The sequence below is a fragment of the Castor canadensis genome, chromosome 6, assembly GCF_047511655.1.
Source record: "Castor canadensis chromosome 6, mCasCan1.hap1v2, whole genome shotgun sequence".
NCBI classification, from domain to species: Eukaryota; Metazoa; Chordata; class Mammalia; order Rodentia; family Castoridae; genus Castor; species Castor canadensis.
This window is the reverse complement of record NC_133391.1, coordinates 150,621,886-150,643,229: the sequence shown is the minus strand read 5'-3', so window position 1 is coordinate 150,643,229 and position 21,344 is coordinate 150,621,886.

Genomic DNA, 21,344 nt, shown 5'->3' with positions numbered 1-21,344 from the left:
ATCATGGGCAGAAAGAAAGTAGAAATTGAGAGGAGCAATAGTAGAGGAAAGGATAAAAGATAGTTAAAACTTGAATTTTAAAACTAGGTATTAGGCTGGATGTGTGGTTCAAGTGATAGAATGCTTGCCTACCAATGACAAGGTCTTAAATTCAAACCCCAGCACTACCATAAAAACACAAACAAAACAAAAAAAAAAACAAAAACAAAAAAGGTACTGGATGTTGCAGTAACAAATAATGACTGTAAAAAAAAAAGGAAGGGAGAAAAAGAACAAAAAAGAAAGCAAGAAATAGAGAACTAAGATACACACAAAAAAAGCAGCATCCCCATAAAAACAGTAAATATTTTATTCATTGTTGGGAAGGAGTATAGAACCTTTCTTTCCAAAAGCAATTTTATTAACTTATTTTTAAAATCTGAATTAGTTATACCAGTAGGGACCATCTGGTTTTAGAGATTTAGCTCAGTGGCCAAGTAGCTACTCAGAGCCTGTCTAAGTCTGAGCCAGAACCGCAGTACAGAAAAGTAGTTTTAGAATTCTGTTTGCCAGTTTCCCTGCTGGCTCCCATGGGCTAGGCTCCTAATCTCTCATACTCCAATTTTACTCCCTACTTGACCTGAGCCATTCTCTATGTCTCCCAATCCTCTGCCAACTCACAGGTTCTTTTCTTTTCAATCCATATAGTTCCAAAGTCAGTAATGCAATACTTGACTCTGGGTTTGCTGACAGGCCTTGTGATCACTCTGCTTAGGTCCTTGCTGAGGATACTAAGATACATCTTAATGGCAGGGCTGTGCTTGTCATTAGGTCTCTATCTCATGACTCATGGGAGAAGAGGGGTTTTGTGACATGGTTGCACTCAACCACTCCTTCGTGGCCACCACCAGATACCATGTTTGTTCCACACTCATCAGTGCCTGCCTGCATGTTTATGAGGTGCTAGTGTAAACAAATATACTGTGCCTGATCTCCTTCTAGAGGTCCTTTGGTGTGAGACTAGCTATTCAATTGGTGTGTCCGTGGGGAGAAATGTTAGGGGATGTCGTTTAACCACCATCTCTCTCCTACTCTCCAGTTTATTTCCTTTTCTTTTGTTTAAATTTCAGTTTAGGTAATTTCTAGTGATAGGTCTTCAGTGTAAGTGAATCTTGACCCATCAAGATTATTGACCAAGAAGCCCATTAAAGGAATTATTCATCTTTGCCGTGTTTGCTTCCTTGTTTTATTCTACTTGACCTTATTCCATCTTTCTGTTGATATTTGCATTTACTTATCCACCTTTTTTCACTATATCCTTGAACATATGAGTCCTATTACTTTCAATTCTCTCTGTACCCACGGAGTTGGAGCTACATTGATGGAATGCTTTTCACATTATTCCTGTTCCATTTCTAAACAGATTTCAGCAATCTCTGCTTACCTGTACCACATATGAAGTCTCTCTTCATTTCTTCCCATATCCAAGTACTAGACTTCAGTTTCTTGTTATAGATGCTTGCTACATGGTGGTGATAGAAGGGTTGTCTCTTCATTCTTTTGTTCAGCCTCAGCCTTAGGTATAAACTATGAGTGTGAGAATCAGGGACAATACTTTCAACATTTTTCCCTCTCCTCACTATAAATTCCAAGCTTATATATGTGTGGGAAAGAGTCTTCTCCTCCAAGTTTCTACTAATGGCTGTGGCACAAGATCCTAGACCAACACAACTTTCTTCCTCTCTTACAAGAGTACATTTTTTTCTTCTATCACTCTTTCTACAATAATAGGTCAGAATATGTGTCCTATGTTTGGCATAATTGCTACCACTTTCCCATGACTTAGGCTTTCACTTCATGTAAAAAGTGAATAGCACTCTCTAGTCTCCCACTCTGACCTCAATCTTTCCTTTGAACATCTGGTGAAAGTTGTGGAAAAGGGCGTGTGTGAGTACAAACTTTCACATTAAAGTCTCCAATGTTTTAAGCTAAACTAAAAGGAATTAGTTAAAGTGATATCTGATTTAATTTTGCCTACTTGTGTGGTGACCAGTAATTTTTCATATATCTTTACAATTGAATCTACTCATGTATTGACTCTCAACTGAAGTGTCCCTACCTGGGGTCCAGGATATTTTCTTTCTCAACTCTCTCATGGTATGAGGATGTATATTGGGTTTCTTTAGTTTATTTGATTCTCTTATTCTTAAGGTGGAAATAATGTTCTCTCTAGCTTTCCATATATTAAGTAGAAGTAAAATTTAATCCATATATACACACATATATTATATATCTATGGATATGTATATATTATATGTTCCATATAATATAATAATATATAAAAATATATAATATAATATATAATGTATATTATAAGAAGAAAAAAACATAATGGCCAATAAGCCATATTAAAATGTCACAAATCATTAACAGATTATAAGGAAAAAAATTCATACAATTACCTCAATAGATGCAGTAAAAGTATTTGCTTAAATTTAAGATCTATTCATAATTATACTTATGACAATCAGTAATAGAATGGAATTTCCATAAACTGCTTTAGAGTACACATAAATAAACTATAGCACATATTGCATTTAATTGTAAATGGTTGAAGTCTTTCATTCTGAGATTGAAAAAGAGACAAGAATGTTTGCTGTCATTAGTATTAGTCACCATTGTACTTGAGGTTCTAATTAGAGCAATAATAATAAAGACAACTAAAAAACACATGCTTTAGAAATAAATGGAACTCATTATTATTGTTCATAAATAAATTATTATGCAAGAAAAGCACAAAAACTCTAAAGATAATTATTAGAAATGGTACTTGAATTTAGCAATCCTGCTACAGGTAAAATCAACGTATTAATATAGACAATGAGTTGTTTAAACCATCACGTTTTCTTTCTTATCCAACATTAAGCTTTATTAAAAATGCAAGGATGCAAGCCTTCATGGAACACAAACAAAACAGAGGGCTGCCTCACACATTCTATGTAGCTCCATAGGTCCTTCTTCCTACATGGGACAGGTGCTTTCTGGTCCAGCACAGACCAAGTTTCTAAGAGAAAAATCACAGGTCACTTTACATAGCAGGGAGTATACAATAAACCATCACATTTTTTAAGAGCATTAAAATCTACCATAAACCTTGGACTTGATCTTTAATTTCTAGGTGAAATGTAAAACATTATTAAAGAAATAATGTAAAAACTTAAGTAAATGAGGAACATATAATTTTCAAGAATTCAAAGAATATTATACTATATCAATTTTCTTCATACACATCTCTTTTTTATTGTTATGCTAAGGATACACTGTGCATAAAATTTACCAAAGTTCTTACAACATATCATAGTTGAGTTCACCCCCTCCATCATTCTCCTTTATTCATGTTCCCCTCATTCCTGAAATAGTTTCAACAGTTCTAATTTTTCCATTTATATATAAGTATAAATTCAATTAAAACACCACCAGTTCTTTTGATGAAATTGAAAAGTTGATTATAATTTTCATATAAATGAAAATACCTAAAAATAGCCAAGATCTCTTCTTAAAAAAAAACAAGAATGCTGGCAGAATTACATATTAATATATCAATTATCTATTTAAGTTATAGTAAAAGGATAGAACAAATAAGCCACTCAGCCAAGCTAGACAGCCATGAACACGGTCAATTTCCTCATGACAAAACTGGCACTGCAAAGCAGCAGGTAAAAGGAATTTTCAACAGGTCATGCTGGATCCAATGGCCTTTCATACAGAAGAAAAAAGTAGATCTCAAAAACTTCTCTCAGTATGCAGAAGAATAAACAATAACACTTTATAGAAAGCAGAACAGTATCATCATTGCCTTGGGTAAGAAACATTTGTTAAGTTGAACATAAAAACCATTAGCTTAAAGGAAAAATGGTGAATAGTTCTCATTAAAATTAAGAACCTTTTTTAATCAAAATCATCATTATGAGAATGTACAAGTAAACCGCAGATTATGAAAAGGCATTTATATATACACATATTTGAAAAGAAATTTGCATCTAGAAAAATGCAGAGTTCTAAAATAATTAAGAAAAAGATAAGCTAACCAATTAAAATTGTCAAAAACCTTGAGTGGCCAATCATACAAATAAACAAAAAAGATTCAGGAATATCCAAATATCTAAAAAACTATTATTGGATTGCACTAAACATCAGAGGACTGTTAATTAAGACTCTAATGAGAAACCACCACCTACTCACCAAAAGGACTAAAAATAAAACTAAAAATGCCAATGATTGATGAATATACTGAACAACTGGAATTCTCATACAATAGTGGTAAATTGGTACAAGCATTATATTGATATATGTTTAGAAAATCAACCCAAACAAATACCCTGTTATCCAACAATTCCACTCCTAAGTATATGACAAAAAATATACTAGATGTGTCCAGTAGCTCTATTGGGAATAGAAAATAATTGAAGATAAATCGAGATGCCCTTCTGCAATAAAATATACAAACTTACCCTCCTATAATGATATCACAAGTTATGTTCTCTGGAGGAAGATACCAAGATGGACTTGGAGGACAAAAACATCATTAGGTATTAACAGCTGGGAAATGAAGCCAATTTGAAGTTTGATGTAGGAACAACAAAACCTCATTCTGAAAACAGAGCAGTATCTCAGACATAAAGGATGTCCAGAAGAGTGGGTATGGTGGTACATACCTATAATTCCAGTCACTTGGGAGACTGAGCTCATGAGTTTTAAAACACCACAGGCAACATATCCAGACACATCTTTAAAGAAAAGATCTTTAAAGAAAGCCCATTGGTGTTTTCTAAATTGTGCTGAAATGGTGCGGTCTATATAACACCTGTCATTCTCAGTGACCAGTTATGGACTACAACAGAGTATAGAACCTAAATGAAGGAGTTCTCTGCAGCTAACATAGACCATGAAGGTGAATATAGCTGAGGCTGTCAATGTTCCCTGCAACTGTGCAGCAAGTTCTCCTTGACAGATGGTCTAACCACCATCTTAACATCAGCAGCTAATGGAATATTTTGCATCCAATGATAATAAACACATATTGTTATATGAAGTATGGATAAGTCTTACAAACATCATGTTAGGTAAAGAAATTGATGGCATGATTCCACTTATGCAATATTCAAAAGCAGCAAACTCTAAGCCTGATCTTCTAAACCAGTGTAGAATGACCTAAGAGGAGTGGTCAGTGAGTGAGAAGAGCCAGGGGAATTTTTGGGTGATGGTGAAGTTCTATTTATTGACAGAATACTTAGTACATGGGTGGTCTCACCTTGTTAAGCTTAACTCAATATTATTCTTTATTATGTGTTCATATTTCTGAATGCATGTTATGTGCTTGGAAAAGGCACATATAGAGTAACTGGTAGTGATGCCTTTTCAAAACATAGCAAAACTTATCAGAAACCACAGGTAAGGCAAGGAAGGATAGAGAGAAAACTACAGGTCACAGCTTTAGCTTAAAATGACAGGGGATTTTAAGACATTTCTCAGAAGTAAGTGGACAAAATATTGATAACTGTAATTGAACTAAGAACTAACACATGCATTATATGTGTATTATATGTGTATATTCAAAACATGACAATATATGCTTTTCAAAATGCTCATATAACATTTTTTAAAATTCTCCCACATATTGGACCACAAGAAGTAAAAACAAAAAGCAGCATTCACTATTTCTCAGATTCAAATAACAGAAACATCATTTTCTAACTACAATGAAAAAAACCCGCACATTAATAACATATAAAAAATGAAAAAGCCCTTCAACTGGCGAATAAATGTGATATTTTGAATCAAAGGAGAAACACAAAACAAAGCTGCAGACTTTTTAGAAAAATAGATTTTAAATAAAATGTACCAAAATTTGGAGTGATAAAATGCAGGTTCAAAGTTCTCTATTCCCTTTGACATATACCTCAGCTAAGTAAAACTTGAGAAATTGAGACTTGCTAATATTTTCTTTTTCTTATAATACTATTCCTTCCATTCTTTTCCCTATTTCACTCCAGCCCTTCCTTTCAGATCCATCTGAAATTAATTTCTTCATTGAACACCCCTCTTTGTTTTCCAAAACTAAATGCAAGCTTGTTTTGTCTAACATTCACAGAAGGTGTAAATGAATTGATTTATATTTAATTTGACCTAAAAGGTTTGAATAGGCATAAGGATGTGTTTATAAATCTTCATTGATAGTTTTACCTTTTATATTTTGTATTTTAATTTTCAATTTTTCTTATTTCTCAATTTTACCCTGAACCTAGGGCCAAATTAAATATTTAACTCAGTGCTTGTTAATAGACGGTATTTAATAAAGAATTTGAACTAAATCAAAGTTGTCTAAAAAGTTATTCTACATTTTCTTCCTGTAGCCGTTATTTTCATCAACTCCATAAGTAAAGTTTTAATATGTACTATTATAATTGTGATTTTGCCATTTCTATTTTTACACAAACTTGTGTGGACTCAAGAATTTAATAGCAAACAACTATGGGCATAACAATTCAAGCGAAAATTATTTTCAAAGATTTAATATTTTGGAAGGAAACAACTAGCATATCTTCCTCCCAGAAAGATAAATCAACAATGAACATTGGTAGCAGTTAAGATGGATTATTTTTGATAAGTATTTTTAGTTCAATTATAAGTTCCTTCTTTTATCTCCTAATAATAGATTGATAACTTTTAATGTTATATCCCACTCTTTTTTATAATAGAATCTCAGGTCACATCAGGTCAAATTTTCTTGAGTGCTTCTGTGATTGCAAGGATGTTTCTGGCATGGATACAAACACTACTGTTATAAAATCTAATGTAAGTCAACATGCCAAAAAAGAAATGATGGCAGCTTTCCAAAAAGAATTAAATTTATTGTATAGTTGTTAATAAGGTTTTCCTCAGGGGTAATTCTTCTCTCTCATTTCCTTTCTCTGTGTTAGCAACTCTAAGAGCTGTCACTAATGAATTATTGAATCAACCAAGATAAAATAATATAAATGAGCATATGGAAATTTCTATTAAATGATACAATCCTAAAGACTATTACAAACTCACTTACTGTGTAAAGTAAGTTTAAATAATAAGAAAACATAGAAACAATGAGTTAATAAATCCTCCTTGTAACAAAAGAATGATAGAGATGCCTTGGTTATGTATAAATGTGGCCTTAGTAAAGGTGCATATTAAACATGTGGTTTAGAGAGCAAATATAGAGGAAGACAGAAAAAAGGTGGTTATTTCATGCTGCCAAGAATAAGAAGTCCTTTTTTCCAACAAAGGAGCTGATTTTCTTATTTCATGCAAATTGGTCATATGATTCAGAATTTAGGCATTTAAAAGAAAGAAATTTATATTGAAGTACAAGTTTTGATAGTTAAATACTTCCAACAGCCAAGTGAGAAAATTATATTAATATGCTTTCATTTTTAAAAATTCACAAATTTCCTCTGCGTTCCCAATGCTAATATATACTGGAGTCAAAAATTCTAAATTTTCAAGTAAGAAAAGCATTGATAGAAGGAAAATAAGAGTATTAAGTTCATTAATTTGGAGAAAGAAATTTAAAGATTCCATTGTCTTGTCTATTGTCAGGATAGGGAAATGTATAATCATCATTGTATTCTATGTTATTCAAATGCCATCTCTCAGTTTTTTTAATTATTTACTTAACATATGCTAATGTGTTGCTCATAAATTTAATAAATCTTTTTTAACTTCAGGCATCTCTTACTGCTATTGTATGAAGCATTGGGGCTCAATGCACCTGTCTGAGTTACTTCCTTTACATGATGTATCATCTGAAAATTTAGTTTTTTACTTTGAGATTCAATTTTCTCATACGCAAAATGACACAGTGTTAGTCCAACAATTAAATCAGATAACCCATGTAAAAGACCTTGCAAAATGTCTGACTCATGTAATGCCCAATAAACAGAAATTGCTCTTACCATAATTATCATTATCATTAGTATGAAATTATTATCATTACTGCATCTGTCCAATATCCCCCTTAATCCTTTCTGAAACTACCTTTCATTATATGCTGTAGTTCTTTTCTAAACTTCTGTAAACCCCAATGTTCTGGGGTTAAACCTGAAACAGACAAAAATCTAGAAGAAAGATGGCCTCCACCCCAAAAGGAGGAAAGATAAACTTGCCTTCTCTCATGCAATGGTAAAATATTTTGTCTTTGACATTTCTAAAATTAGTAGACATGTCAGTGTTGACTTGGTAAATGTAAATAAGCCATTAATTTTAAAATCTTCAAATTATAAATTAAAATACAGTCAAAGCAAAAGGTATAGCTATGAAATATTTGATAAATGAATGAATAAATGAAGTAAGTGACCTAAGAAATATTGCTTCATGTGCCCTCCTTTGTGTTGAACCATTTCTAGTGGTGAGTTTGGGACTAATATACTAATTATTCATGGAGATTCCTTCCTTGGATGGTCTGCTTCATGACTACTGGGTGTTTTCTGTTTCTTTTTTTCCTTAGAGAGTCTCTGTGCCTTTGTTGACACACAATGAGATTATTATAGTCTCTTTTTTATTCATCAAAGCATGCATTGCATTTGATTTTGTCCTAAAAATAAAGATGTTCCCTATCAGAAAAATATTATTCAAAACATTAGCTTCAGACATACAAACATTTGCTCAGTTAGTGTTATGACTTTATAAACATCACTGGCTCTAAAATTTTCAGTTATTTAGAACTAAGGCATTTTCTCATTGTCTTCTATTCCTTTTTCTACCATATCCCAAACCACTTTTTTTAGTGTCTGTTCTCCTGAATGTAAACACTGAGATAGGGATGAAGCCCAAGAAGATACAGGAAGCAATTTCTGCAGACTGAAGGAGTAAGATGGGGACAGAGTTAGAAGCTAGCAACCAACCACAGTGATCTAGAATTCAATCACATGAAGAAATTATGAGAAAAGTTCAAATATGTCTCAGGATTTTTCTATCCTGAAAGAAAAGTGAGAGGGTCTCGAGATGCTTGTATATCAACCTCACTGATCCTCATAGAGTTATGGTTGAGCCCCAGGAGCAAGGTATAATTCCTGGCATGTGGACGTGATACTGAAGGGAAGGAGATTTCAAATGAAGTCCTCAGACACCAAAACACACACCTGGGTGACTGGAGTCCCACTGTAGGCTCTAGGGTAAGGTAAGAATATTATGGGTGAAGAACTCACAGCACTTATACTTCAGCTTTAGAACATCTAAAACAATATATTTACCCTGCAATTGCTACAAAATTGACTGAGAGTGAAAGAGGTAACTCCATTGGCTTTTTTCCCACATAAATGTCATCTTGCCTTTTATAAGGATGACAAAAATAAAAATTTTTAAAGTCAGTATCATTTCATTTTCTCATTTGTTATAAGTATATACACAAGCAGATATCCACTACCATATTGCAGAGATCAGCAAAATATCAAAAAAAAATGAGATCTGGTTTATAGAGGAGGAAAGTAGAATTCTTGTTAATTTCAAAACGGTTTTAACTCAGTTTTATTTTTATTTTTTAATTAACAGTAGGCAAGTGAGAGATTTTTCATAAACAAGCAATTTAGTCAGAACAAGTTTTATTTCTGTATAAGTTCATAGTTATAGGGAAAGGCTGATATTTTCCTCTGTGAGAATGTCCATAATGTACTCCACTAGGTAATTTTGTTTTCTGTTTATGAATTCACATAATTCTAAATAACTGATTATTGCCAAAAATTATTTTATGTCTTTCTCTTCTAAAATCTTAGAATTTTAATAAGTAGATATGCTTTATGTCCCATAAAAGAGGAAGCAAATACATGGACCAATTTGTTTAACATCTCCAGCACTCTTTAACAGCCAGAACAATTACTTAAGTTAATGAAGTATCAAAGTTCATGAATGTCTGATGTGTAGCATTGAACGTCCACCAATTCATTTCCTAGACTAATCAAATTTTGGTGGGAGATTAAACTACCGCTAAAGTTGAAGTAAAAGCTTGACTCCAAAATGTGCCATGATAATGAAAAGACCCATGTCAGATTATCAAACTTGCAATTAAACAAGTATTTCTCCACGCTGTACTTATAATTTACCATAAATATATAGAAAAGCTTAAAAGCAAGCTTGATTGATGTATTTTTGTGTTCCTCTTTTTTATTATTGTATATTAATTGTGCAAAGGAGTTTCATTGTGATATTTCCATATATGTATATAATATACCTTTATCCAATTTACCCCTCTTTTACTCTTTCTTGTCCCCACTTACCCCGTTTTGAAAAAAATTTTAACAGGGTTTTATTATTCTATTTTTAAATATGCATATGAAGTACTTTAATGTTTTCAACCCCCTTCATCATCCCCTGTCTCATTGGTTCCCAGTGCAAAACAGTCTCATTTTATTTACACTTACATCATTCTGTCTCTCTGTCTCTCTCTCTCTCTCTCTCTCTCTCTCTCTCTCTCTCTCTTCTGCATATGAGAGAGAACCTGGGATACTTTTTAAAATAAATGACACACCACCTAAGTATTCCAAGTTTTAGTCTCATTATATCTGTATCTCCTTCAAGGTGGATTGCTCTGTTCGTTGTTATTCAAATGGCAATGATCCCAAAATAACTATAACCCCCAATCATTTTGTAAATAAACTTTTACTATTAGAATAATTTTGTGTTTACAAAAAGTTGTAAAGACACACAGAGATTTCATGTTTATCCCACATCCAGCCTCCCCTATTATTAATACAATACATCTGTCACAAGTAATGAACCAAATTGACACAATCTTATTAAGTGAACATTTTGTTTATTTGGACTTCTTTAGTTTCCTCCTAATTTTTTTTATTTAAGAATTCTATTCAGGATACTTCATTGCATCTAAGTCTCAGGTGTTATTAGTCTTTGAGCAAGGGCAATTTTCAGACTTACCTTGCTTTCAATGACTGATTTTTGAGGAGGACCACTTGGGTATTTGGAAAATACTCTTCAATTTTTTTTTTCTTTTGATTAGAAAATAAATGCATGGGTTTGGGGAAGAAAGATCACTGATCAAGTACTCATGCCTGTAATCCCAGCTATTTGGGAGGTAAAAACTGAGGCTAACTTGGGCAAAAAAGTTAGCAAGGCCCTACTTCAAGAATCAAGCTGAAAATAGTGGTATACATCTGTAATGACAGCTATCCTGAAGGCAGAGATAGGAGGATCATGTCCAAGCCCAACAAGGGCAAAGAGTAGAAGAGCCTATCTAAAACATAACTGTACCTATTGCTTCCAGAGTGTTCCCTGCTCTTTTCTGTACTAACTGCAAGATTTCAGGTCTGATATTAAGGTCCTTAGTACACTTTGAGTTGATACTAGTATAGGGTGATAGGCATGGATCTAATTTCGGTCTTCTGCAGGCAGATAACCACTTTTCCCATCAACATTTGTTGAAGAGGCTGTCTATTCTCCATTGTATGTTCTTAGTGCCTGCATCAAAAGTAAGTTGGGTATAACTGTGTAGATTCATATCCAGGTCCTCTATTCTGTTCCACTGGTCTTCCTATCTGTTTTCGTGACAATACCATGCTGTTTTTATTGCTATGGCTCTGTATGGGGAAGCAATAAATATAGGCCAGGACTTCCTCAGCAGAACTCCAGCAGCCTAGCAACTAAGAGAAAGGATGGACAAATCAGACAACATGAAATTAAAAAGCTTCTGCACAACAAAAGAAATGGTCTCTAATTTGAAAAGATCACCTGCATAATGGGAAAAAATATATGCTACCTATATATCAGAAAAAGGACTGATAACCAGGGAGCTCAAAAACTATACTCCCCAAAACTCAATGAACCAATAAAGAAGTGGGCAACTGAACCAATCGAACTTTTTCAAAGGAAGACGTCCAAATGGTCAAGAAACACATGAAAAAAATTCTCACCATCCCTTGCCATAATGCAAATCAAAATCACACTAAGATTCCACCTCAGCCCTGTTAGAATAGGTATCATCAGGCACACCACCAACAACAAATGTTGATGAGGATGTGGGGAAAAGGGAACCCTCATACACTGCTGGTGGGAATGTAAGCTAGTATAACCACTTTGGCAAACAATATGGAAGGTTCTTAAAAAACTAAACATAGATCTGCCATATGATCCAGCAATACCACTCCTCGGGATATTCCTGAAGGAATGTGACTCAGGTTATTTCAAAGGCACCTGCACACCCATGTTTATTGCAGCATGATTCACAATAGCCAAGCTATAGAAACAGCCAAGATGCCCCACTACTGACAAATGGATTAAGAAAATGTGGTATTTACATACAATGGAATTTTATTCAGCCACAAAGGAAAGTGAAATTTTGTCATTCACAGGTAATTGGATGGAACTGGAGAACATTATCTTAAATGAAGTTAGCCATGCTCAGAAGGCCAAAAATTGCATGTTCTCCCTCATATGCAGATGATAGACCTAAAACAAATGTAGTAATATTATTGGACATGAGTCACACACTAAGGGGAGAACACACACAAGAGGAGTAGGAAAAGGGAAAGAAACCTTAATCTTGAATGTGGTTGATGTGCTCAATGTAGAGGAGCTAAAATGGTAATCTTAAACTGGCAGAGGCCACTATGGGAAGGACAATGGAAAGTAGTGAAGAGGTCTGGTAGAGATGAGCCAATGTGGGTTGTAATACACAAGTGCATGGAAGCAACACTAGGAATCTCTCTGTATAGCTCTCTTTACCTCAATTAAGCAAAAATACTATGTGTTTCTTATTATCGCTTATGTTTTCTCTTCAACAAAATCAGAGAACAAGAAGGTGGAATAGGTTCTGCCTGGATGTTGGGGGAGGGGGACTGAGGGAGGTGGCTCAAACAATGTATATATGAGTAAATGTAAAAATGATAAAATTTAAAAAATAACTAAAGATGATTGGATGTGTCTCAAGTGATAGAGCACCTACCTAGCAAGTTCAAAGCCCAAAATTCAAATCCCAGTAACAGAAAAAGAAACACAGGTAAAGTGCATATATTTCAGTACCATTGCACACAGAGGTTAACCTGATCACCTTATTGACACTGTGTTTATAGTTTTCTGCACTATACAGTTATGGTTTTTCTTTTTCTTTCCTGCATCATGGTGTGTTCTTTTGGAAGCAAAGCACCAAACTCAGCACATTGAAAGAATAGAGAGTTAAGTTTTTCCTCCTTGAGGAAGGAGTAGCAAGAATTAGGATTTCTGTTCTTGATTTTGACTCTTCTCCATGTACTTAGTTATTCATTTATTTATAGCAATAAACACTCCTGCATATGCATTTTATACTTTGAGGTACAGTCTAATAGCTGGTCATTACTTTATTGCAATGTTGACTATTGGGAACTCTTTTGGCATGGTCCTTGTGTTCCTTTGACATCTCCATATTTTTATTTTTGGACTTTGTCTTTATTGAATTTTTTTGAGCACTTCATCAATCATTTCATAAATACTCAATTATTCTCCCCAAGTAGGGGAAAACGGACAAACCAAAACAAGTAATGACAGCAGACCCATCTAATTAAGCAGAACCACTATTCCTGAGCATGACAATTAACTTAATTCATGCTTCATTTCTGTTTGTGTGAAGTACACCCAGATCTTGAAATCTAAAAGTACTGAGAGATTTATACAGAGATCAATTTTATTCTGCTACTGGCATTTATATCATTTCAGAAACAATTTATCTTTACTTACACTGAGCATATATTTTAATTGATTTTTAACTACATAGCATATGCACTCACATTTACCAGATACTTTTCCATAGTTAATAACAATGGAATTTTTAAAAAATCAACAAGAAGACAAGTGAAGTTTATAATTTTAGAGAATTGCATAGGTAATAAAAGTTTTGTTTTCAAGGCATAATTTAGTAAACTACACTGCATGGGTCTACTTTCACTGTATTAAATATATTAAATATTAAAAAAATTAATTAATGAAATTTTTCACACAAAAAGCCAATCTGCATAATTTCTCTTGAACATCATGCCCAAATCCAGCCAGTTAAATTATAAGATAATCAATTTCAAAGTTTTCTTCTTTCCAGATTGCTCAATTAAATATTATTAAGAGAATCTTAGGAAACACAAAATTATTTCTTTTTCCATTGTAAATATCCTTTTCAGACTATTTTCATTTATGAAATAGTCATAACAATATTTTTGCCTCATAAATCCAGTACCTAGCATTTTGTATACATTATTTTTTAATGTTTGAAACATATTGAGAATATTTAAAAAATATATATATATTTTATTAATGAATAAGTTCTAATATTAAACTGAAGATAGTACTATTATTTTATCTTTTCTGTATCCTATAGCACATGTATATGTGGTTTGTTTAAAATATTTACATTTTGTCAATGGTTTTATTTCAAATCATATTGTCATTGCTATTCTTCCAAAAGATACATATATGAAAGTGAAGCTATGCAAATATATGACTCTGTGACAGCCATGGTTAAATAACCCTCAACATGTCTCCCCATCAATACTCAACATTTATAGCAAACAAATGGTATCTGTGTTTGATTTAACTCTACTTACTCTGTATGATTTCCGTGATTAATGCAAAACTAAAAGTGTTTTCATATATTACTACCATGACAATGTCATATCTGTAAATCAATGGTTCTTCATTTCTATTTGATGCTTCTTGTCTTCAGGGGGTTAGAGATTCTTCCTGTAAATATTTGAAATATTTCCCTAGTGATCTTTTTTTTATCTTTTTAGATGAGGTTTCTGTTCCGATGAAAAGTTTACAATACAAAAATGTGGTCCTTATATTTTTTTGCTTTTCATTTCATATTGTACTTAAGATGATATTTGCTATTTAAAAGTTACAATTTTTAAAATATTTTCTTTAATAATTAAAGTTTTTTTGTCTATTTTGCTTGATTTTATCACGAATTTAATTTATGTTGATGTGTAATATGTTACAGATTTACATCTGTTATTTACCAATAGCCAATTATCCCAGAGTGATTTCTTAATTATTTTTCCAATGTCTCAGAAAGGTACTGTTCTAATACATTCAGACACTGTACTTTTCCTAAGTCCACTGCTTTGTTACACATTTTTTACAAAATTTAGCTCACAACTTTCTGATAACTTTTTTCCTTTCTGTGAGGTTTAGAATGAGTTCACAGGTTGCACCAAGATACTGCATTGATTTCATAATGACTGCACTAATTTACGTATGAATTAACAGAGAAATGACTGGAAATTTCTATGTAGAAGCATGGTGTGTTTCACTATTCTTCCGGGAATTCGTCTCATTAGTACACTTTTATATCTCTCTTTGTATAGACTGAACATATTCTGATTAGCTCTATTCCAATTTATTTTGTAATTTTACTGCTATTTTACATATTAAAGCTCCCTATCATTTTTGAATTTGTTATTGCTGATGCATAATAAAGCTAATACTATTATGGTTATATCGTACCTAACAATGTTGTAAATTATCTTATCTCAATGCTTCTTAATAGATTCTGTTGCATTTTCTAGATTCATTATTTTCTGCAAAAAAATAAAGATTTGCTCTTTCTAGTGTTTACACCTAAATTTCTTATAGATATATATTTTTTACTAGAAATCCAGTGCTCTAATTAATGCATAGTATTAATGAGGGTGGCCTCTGGTCCTAGTTTTACTTAATTTGGATGTTTTCCATGTTTTTTCACCAGTGTATTGCCGAAAGCCTTTCTTGTTCTCTCTAGCTAACATAAACAGCGGAAGTGGGAGTTAGATTTTCACAAGTATTTTTATGGAGTCATTTAAGATTAACACATTTTCTCTTTAACAAACTGATGAACATTTTAACTTGAAGTTTATTTTAAATATTAAATAATTTTGTTATTGTAAGGAAAGAATAGAAACTCTCTTGGCCATAATATATTATCATTACAATTTGACAATAGACTTATTTTAATAATACTTGACTTAGTTATGGTTTGGTTTAGTTTTTTTGGTGGTACTGGGATTTGAACTCAGGGCTTACAAACTTGCTAGTCAGGTAGCCTAACAATTGTGCCAATCCTCCAGCCCAATATTTGATTTAGGATTTACGTATTCTAATGGATGTAAAGGATTGACATATGACTGTTAGATTTATTTTGCTGCTATTTGCTTGCTTAAGTTTAGCTTGCTCATTTTCTCTTATGTTTCTATTTTTTATACTGAGTTTTGACATTAGGACTATTAATATTAAAAATTAAATTAAAATATGCTAAAATTAATATTTAAATAGTAATTATTAGTGTATGCAATTGTATAAAATAATGGGCTTCATTGTGACATTCACTGATGCATATTATGTATGTATACTCACCCTGAATTAACTTTATTTTTCTTATCTAAAACTCTCAAAATTAAATTCCCTGATTAAGTTTTCAAACTTGAATCTAGCCAAAGTTGGGTTGAGGAAAGGAGAGAGGAATAAGAGGGAAAAAAATTAATTTGGAGGAACTAGAATTTTTAACACTATTAAAGCATAATTATTTGGAACTGGTGGCAAAGCTCAAGTGGTAGAGAGCTTGCCTAGCAAGTATGAGGCCCTGGGTTCAATGCCTAGTATCACAAAAATGAAATAAACAATAAATAATTATTTTTTACTACTTGAGAAAGTCCAAATATAATTTATGGCTTCTAGGTGTCTGCTTTTATCTCACCTACGAGCAGGAAAAAATAACCCAACAATGTAAATTTAAAGTACTTGTAGATTAAAATATATATATATATATATATATATATATAAAATGCTGTTTCCTGTTTATTCCAGCTTGCCTTATAAACCAGTTTCACTGGTTAGGAGCATTGTAAAATCTGCAGGATACAGCTCCTACTATAGTGAAGAAAACCCTTACACACTAGTGTGAGGTGCATTTTATCGCCTCACTGACTAGTTTTTCCTTATTTGAAAATGGTGCCATAGCTTTATTGCATATTGTTATTAAAGTAGTTTTTCTAAAGCAAAGGAAATTTCTAAATATTAATTCAAATTTCCAACTCTGATGAAACAGTTGTTCCTTACTAAGTTTCCAATTCTACAAATTACTACTGTTCTCATTGTCAATTTTATTCTTCCTTCAACAACTCAAAATACAGCTTACATTCTCAGTTATATAGGACTGTGGCCTGCTCTATAATGGACATTCCATAATATTTGGCATATATAGTTCACACACACACAATTACACAGAAGATAGTGATACATTTCGATGTCATCTGTGTCAGGTCTGATATCTGTTGTGTCCCAAGTTGCTTAACTTGGAAGAAAACTGTTTTGAGTCAATATATCCTCCTCTATTTCAACCAGCTGAAAGCATAGAACTTGGGCGTATGCTCTCTTGATTTTTATTACTTAATCTTCTTAGAGGAATAAATGATGGAGATCTCCTTTCTACTTATTCCTGTAAAGGAGAAAATAACAAAAGTACCTAGCTAAAATTTCCAAAAAAGATATCTTTGCTTGCACAGAGATATTGAGAAATGATTGTATATAACAGGATGGTACATGAACACATTTCCATTTTACCCTTTACAAAGCCAGCACTTCTTTTTTTTTATTGTTGTGCTGGGTGGGAATACCTTGTGGCATTTACAAAAATTCTTACAATGTATCAAATATATCATACTTGAATTCATACCCTCACTATTCTTCTTTATTCCCTCCTCCACCCCATTCCTGGAATAGTTTCAATATGTCTCATTTTTTCCATTTACAAACATGTGTACATAGTATTCTAACCCATTGAAAACAGAAGCAACGAGGAAAACACAGCAATGAGAAATACTTGTGTATTATTTCTTATGGCCCTAGTACACTTCTACTACCAGGAACAAAATAACAATGTGCTGTAATTTAATTTTACTTTCTTACACTTACTTCTCATGAGCCCAAGGTAAGGGGCAAGGTGACTACTTCAGCATTTCAAACATTGATTTTCCTATATCTTAGTGATACTGGAGAATCACTAAATACTAAAAGTAGAGGCAATGACACCATTGAAATTCTGATGGAAACCGTAAGCTGCAAAGGAATTTTTGGAGGCAAGTAAGAACACTGATATAGATCCAAATTCTAAGCCACAACAGTTCCACAGAAAAGATTTCTGAATGATTAGCAACATAAGGCTCACTCTCTCACTATCACCTCAGTTTGTGAAGAATGAATTTTCCTGACTTACCAAGGAATACTTTTAGCATCTCTTTTTTACCTACTCTCCATCATCCAGCTCAGAAGAAACTGCAAATGATATGAGTAGTAACAATGACAAAATTTGAGTTGACTCAGATGTCTCAAGCCTTGATTAACTCCCAAGTGGAATCGAGCAGGTAATCTGAAGTGGTCAAGGAGTTATAATTTTCTCAAAATTGTTTCTTTCTTTTTGATTTTTCCCTGGCAAAAAAAATAGAACATACCAAGCAAGTGTGAATTTCAAAATTAATGTTAAATTTGTTAAAAGTGAAACTAAGGGAAAATATTTTGGAGCAGAATTTTGAAGATTTCTTCTTTGCCTAAAAAAATCCTAATAAAAATTTCTACAACATTTCACTTATATGAAGAAAAAGCAATATGATAGCACAAAATTTTCCTTACTGTAATTTTTATAGGAACTTCTGTATCTTCCAAATATATCCTATGTGGTAAGCTATAATTAACATTAATACTAGCATTATAGAGTTAATCACAGACTAAAATGAAATACTAAAATACAGAAAGATAAATTATTTTTATGAGTTGGTTTAATTGTATCAAAAAGAAATAATTGAACATAGTCCATTCTCTGTAGCATAAGCAACTTCTGAAAGTTAGTTAAGATATAGGTAAAGTACTATGACATTTAAAGAAGACACACTAATATCATGAATCCTCGTGACACAAGTTTGTCTGTCTCTCTTTTTGCTACACATACATCCTTAGTGGGCTGAGTAAGCATGAGTATAAACAATGCTCTCCCAACTCAAGAAGAAATCATCTTAAAAATTTTTTTTGCTTGTTTGCTTTTGGGTTATTTTTTTATTTTGCTGGACTACTAAGAGGCAATGTAATTTTAAGAAATATGCATTCTCTGCACATGTAATGATAATTCTGCTTCTAAAAGCTCTTCATCAGACCTATAGATTAAGGGACATAGATTTATGGATCGAGTCCAAGTTCACTGAGTGCTAATCCCAGCCCTGCAGGTGATTTATGGTGAGGAATTGGGCAAACTGCCTAACATCTCAGTTTTCTCATCTACTAAAATGGAAACAATAAAAATACTTCTCTTGGAAAGAATTGGGTGTGGTTCAACTAATCCAATGTGTTAGAGCATTAGGTAATCATGTTTTCATGAATCAAGCTCCTGTGGTATAAATAAAAGACTGGTTCAGTTTTACGCAAGTGAAACTTTTTTAAACCATACCCTTAATAAACCAACATTTTGTTCATTCAGAATTTATCTTAGATGTGCACTGAGTAAGGCCTTAAAACACCAGCCACACTGCTGTCCCCTGTAGATATACTCATACACATCTATATTTGTTTGTTGAATGCCAAGCCTAGAGCTGTTATTGACCCAGGAGGATTAAACTTTAGTGCAAGAAGCCAAGTAATTAGAGAAGTGACATTAGACCATCATTTATAGTCCTGTGTAGTCATGAATGACAATGTCAGCTGAAACAAGGACAAATGAATGAAAGCCAGCAGCTCATAGAAACCCCCTAAAAAGCATGGCACCTGCAAAAGCTAGCAAGAAAACAGCAGTCCCACACAGGATTGCAATAGAATTCTGAAACAATTATTGCCTGCTTCTCCTAGCAGCAGTCAGTACTAATAATACAATTTCTGAGCCAAGTCAATAAACTCACAGTAAATGTTATTTTCCCATATGTGCCCTTTCAGAGGAGAAAATTACAGTAGAAGCTACCCTTATCAGAGTAGGGTAAACACATCCTATTACAGAGAATATGATGTTATTTAGCAAGGGCTTAAGATGTTCACACTATTTTATCCAAGCAAAATGCGTAATTTCCTAATTCATTGTGAGGAGCTATGATTTTCAGCTTTCTTTTCAATAAAAATTTTACATAATCAAGTCTTTAGAAATGTAATTATTAGAAAATAAAGAAATCATGGGATTCTTTGAAATTGGGATAATTAGTTTGGTTTCTTTATCTTGTTTTTGCTTCATATTTAAATGATAAATAACTGTGTTTATCATACATCAAATAAGATGTGATGTTTTCAAAGTTTTAAAACATCTTATTTTAGTGGATTTTCTAATTTAAAACAGTTTCACATTGGTACTATTCTCTCCAGAGCAATTTGGGAAACAGATCAATGCTTTTATGTACATGTGGAACTGCCCTTAAACATGTTTAATTTCAAAGACTCACTAAAAATTGAAATTCAGATAAATTTTATTATGTGTATAAAAATTGTATATGTTTTTAATTTAGAAAATGAAATGGAATAATTATTTTAATTATAAAATTATTTGTGGCATTATTTTAAATAGTAATATATTGACAACAATATGCTTATGCATGTGTATATATGTGTACGTGTGTGTGTGTGTGTGTAGCCACTTAACCCTCACAACAGTGCATGAAATATAAAATTGGACTATTTTATATATACATCACAGCTCATCATTGTGTCCTAAAAAAAATTCAAAAACACGGTGGTTTAAACAAGAAGATTCAATATTTCCCATGAGAATACAAGTCTACTGGATGGTTCTGGCCATCTTTGCTGTGTGGGGCCGATGGCTGGTGTAGCTTGGCTTCACAAGGGTGATTCAATCGCTCTGGTCCAAGCAGTCCCTTTTTTGGTGAGCTTGGCCAGATTACTTGTCATATTGAGGCAGGAGTCCAAGAGAATAAGCAAAAAACATGATGGCATCAGGTCTCATCTTAAACCTGTCACTACATCACATCCTTCCCAACGTGTAGGCCAAAGTAAGTCACAGATCATTTAAAATTCAGAGTGGTAAAATAAATGCCATTTCTTGAAGGAAGAGGCTGTGAAATAACATCTCAGAAATAGTGCATGGGAGAAAGGGAAGAATTCAGGCCATTTTTATGATGAGTTGACCACCACAATGTCTGAACTTCAATTTAGAAATTTGAAAAATTCCAGTTGAAGAAGTCAACCGCAGCCTAAATATTACAGTTTAAGAATCTAGAAATATCTCTGCATCTCCTTATCAGTGAAGTTACTGAAAATGCCATCAGAATCCTTTAAACTAAATCTAATGTCAGCTGCCAATGTCAATGCAAGAGTAAGCTCCTGCATTGCACTTGAAATGTGAG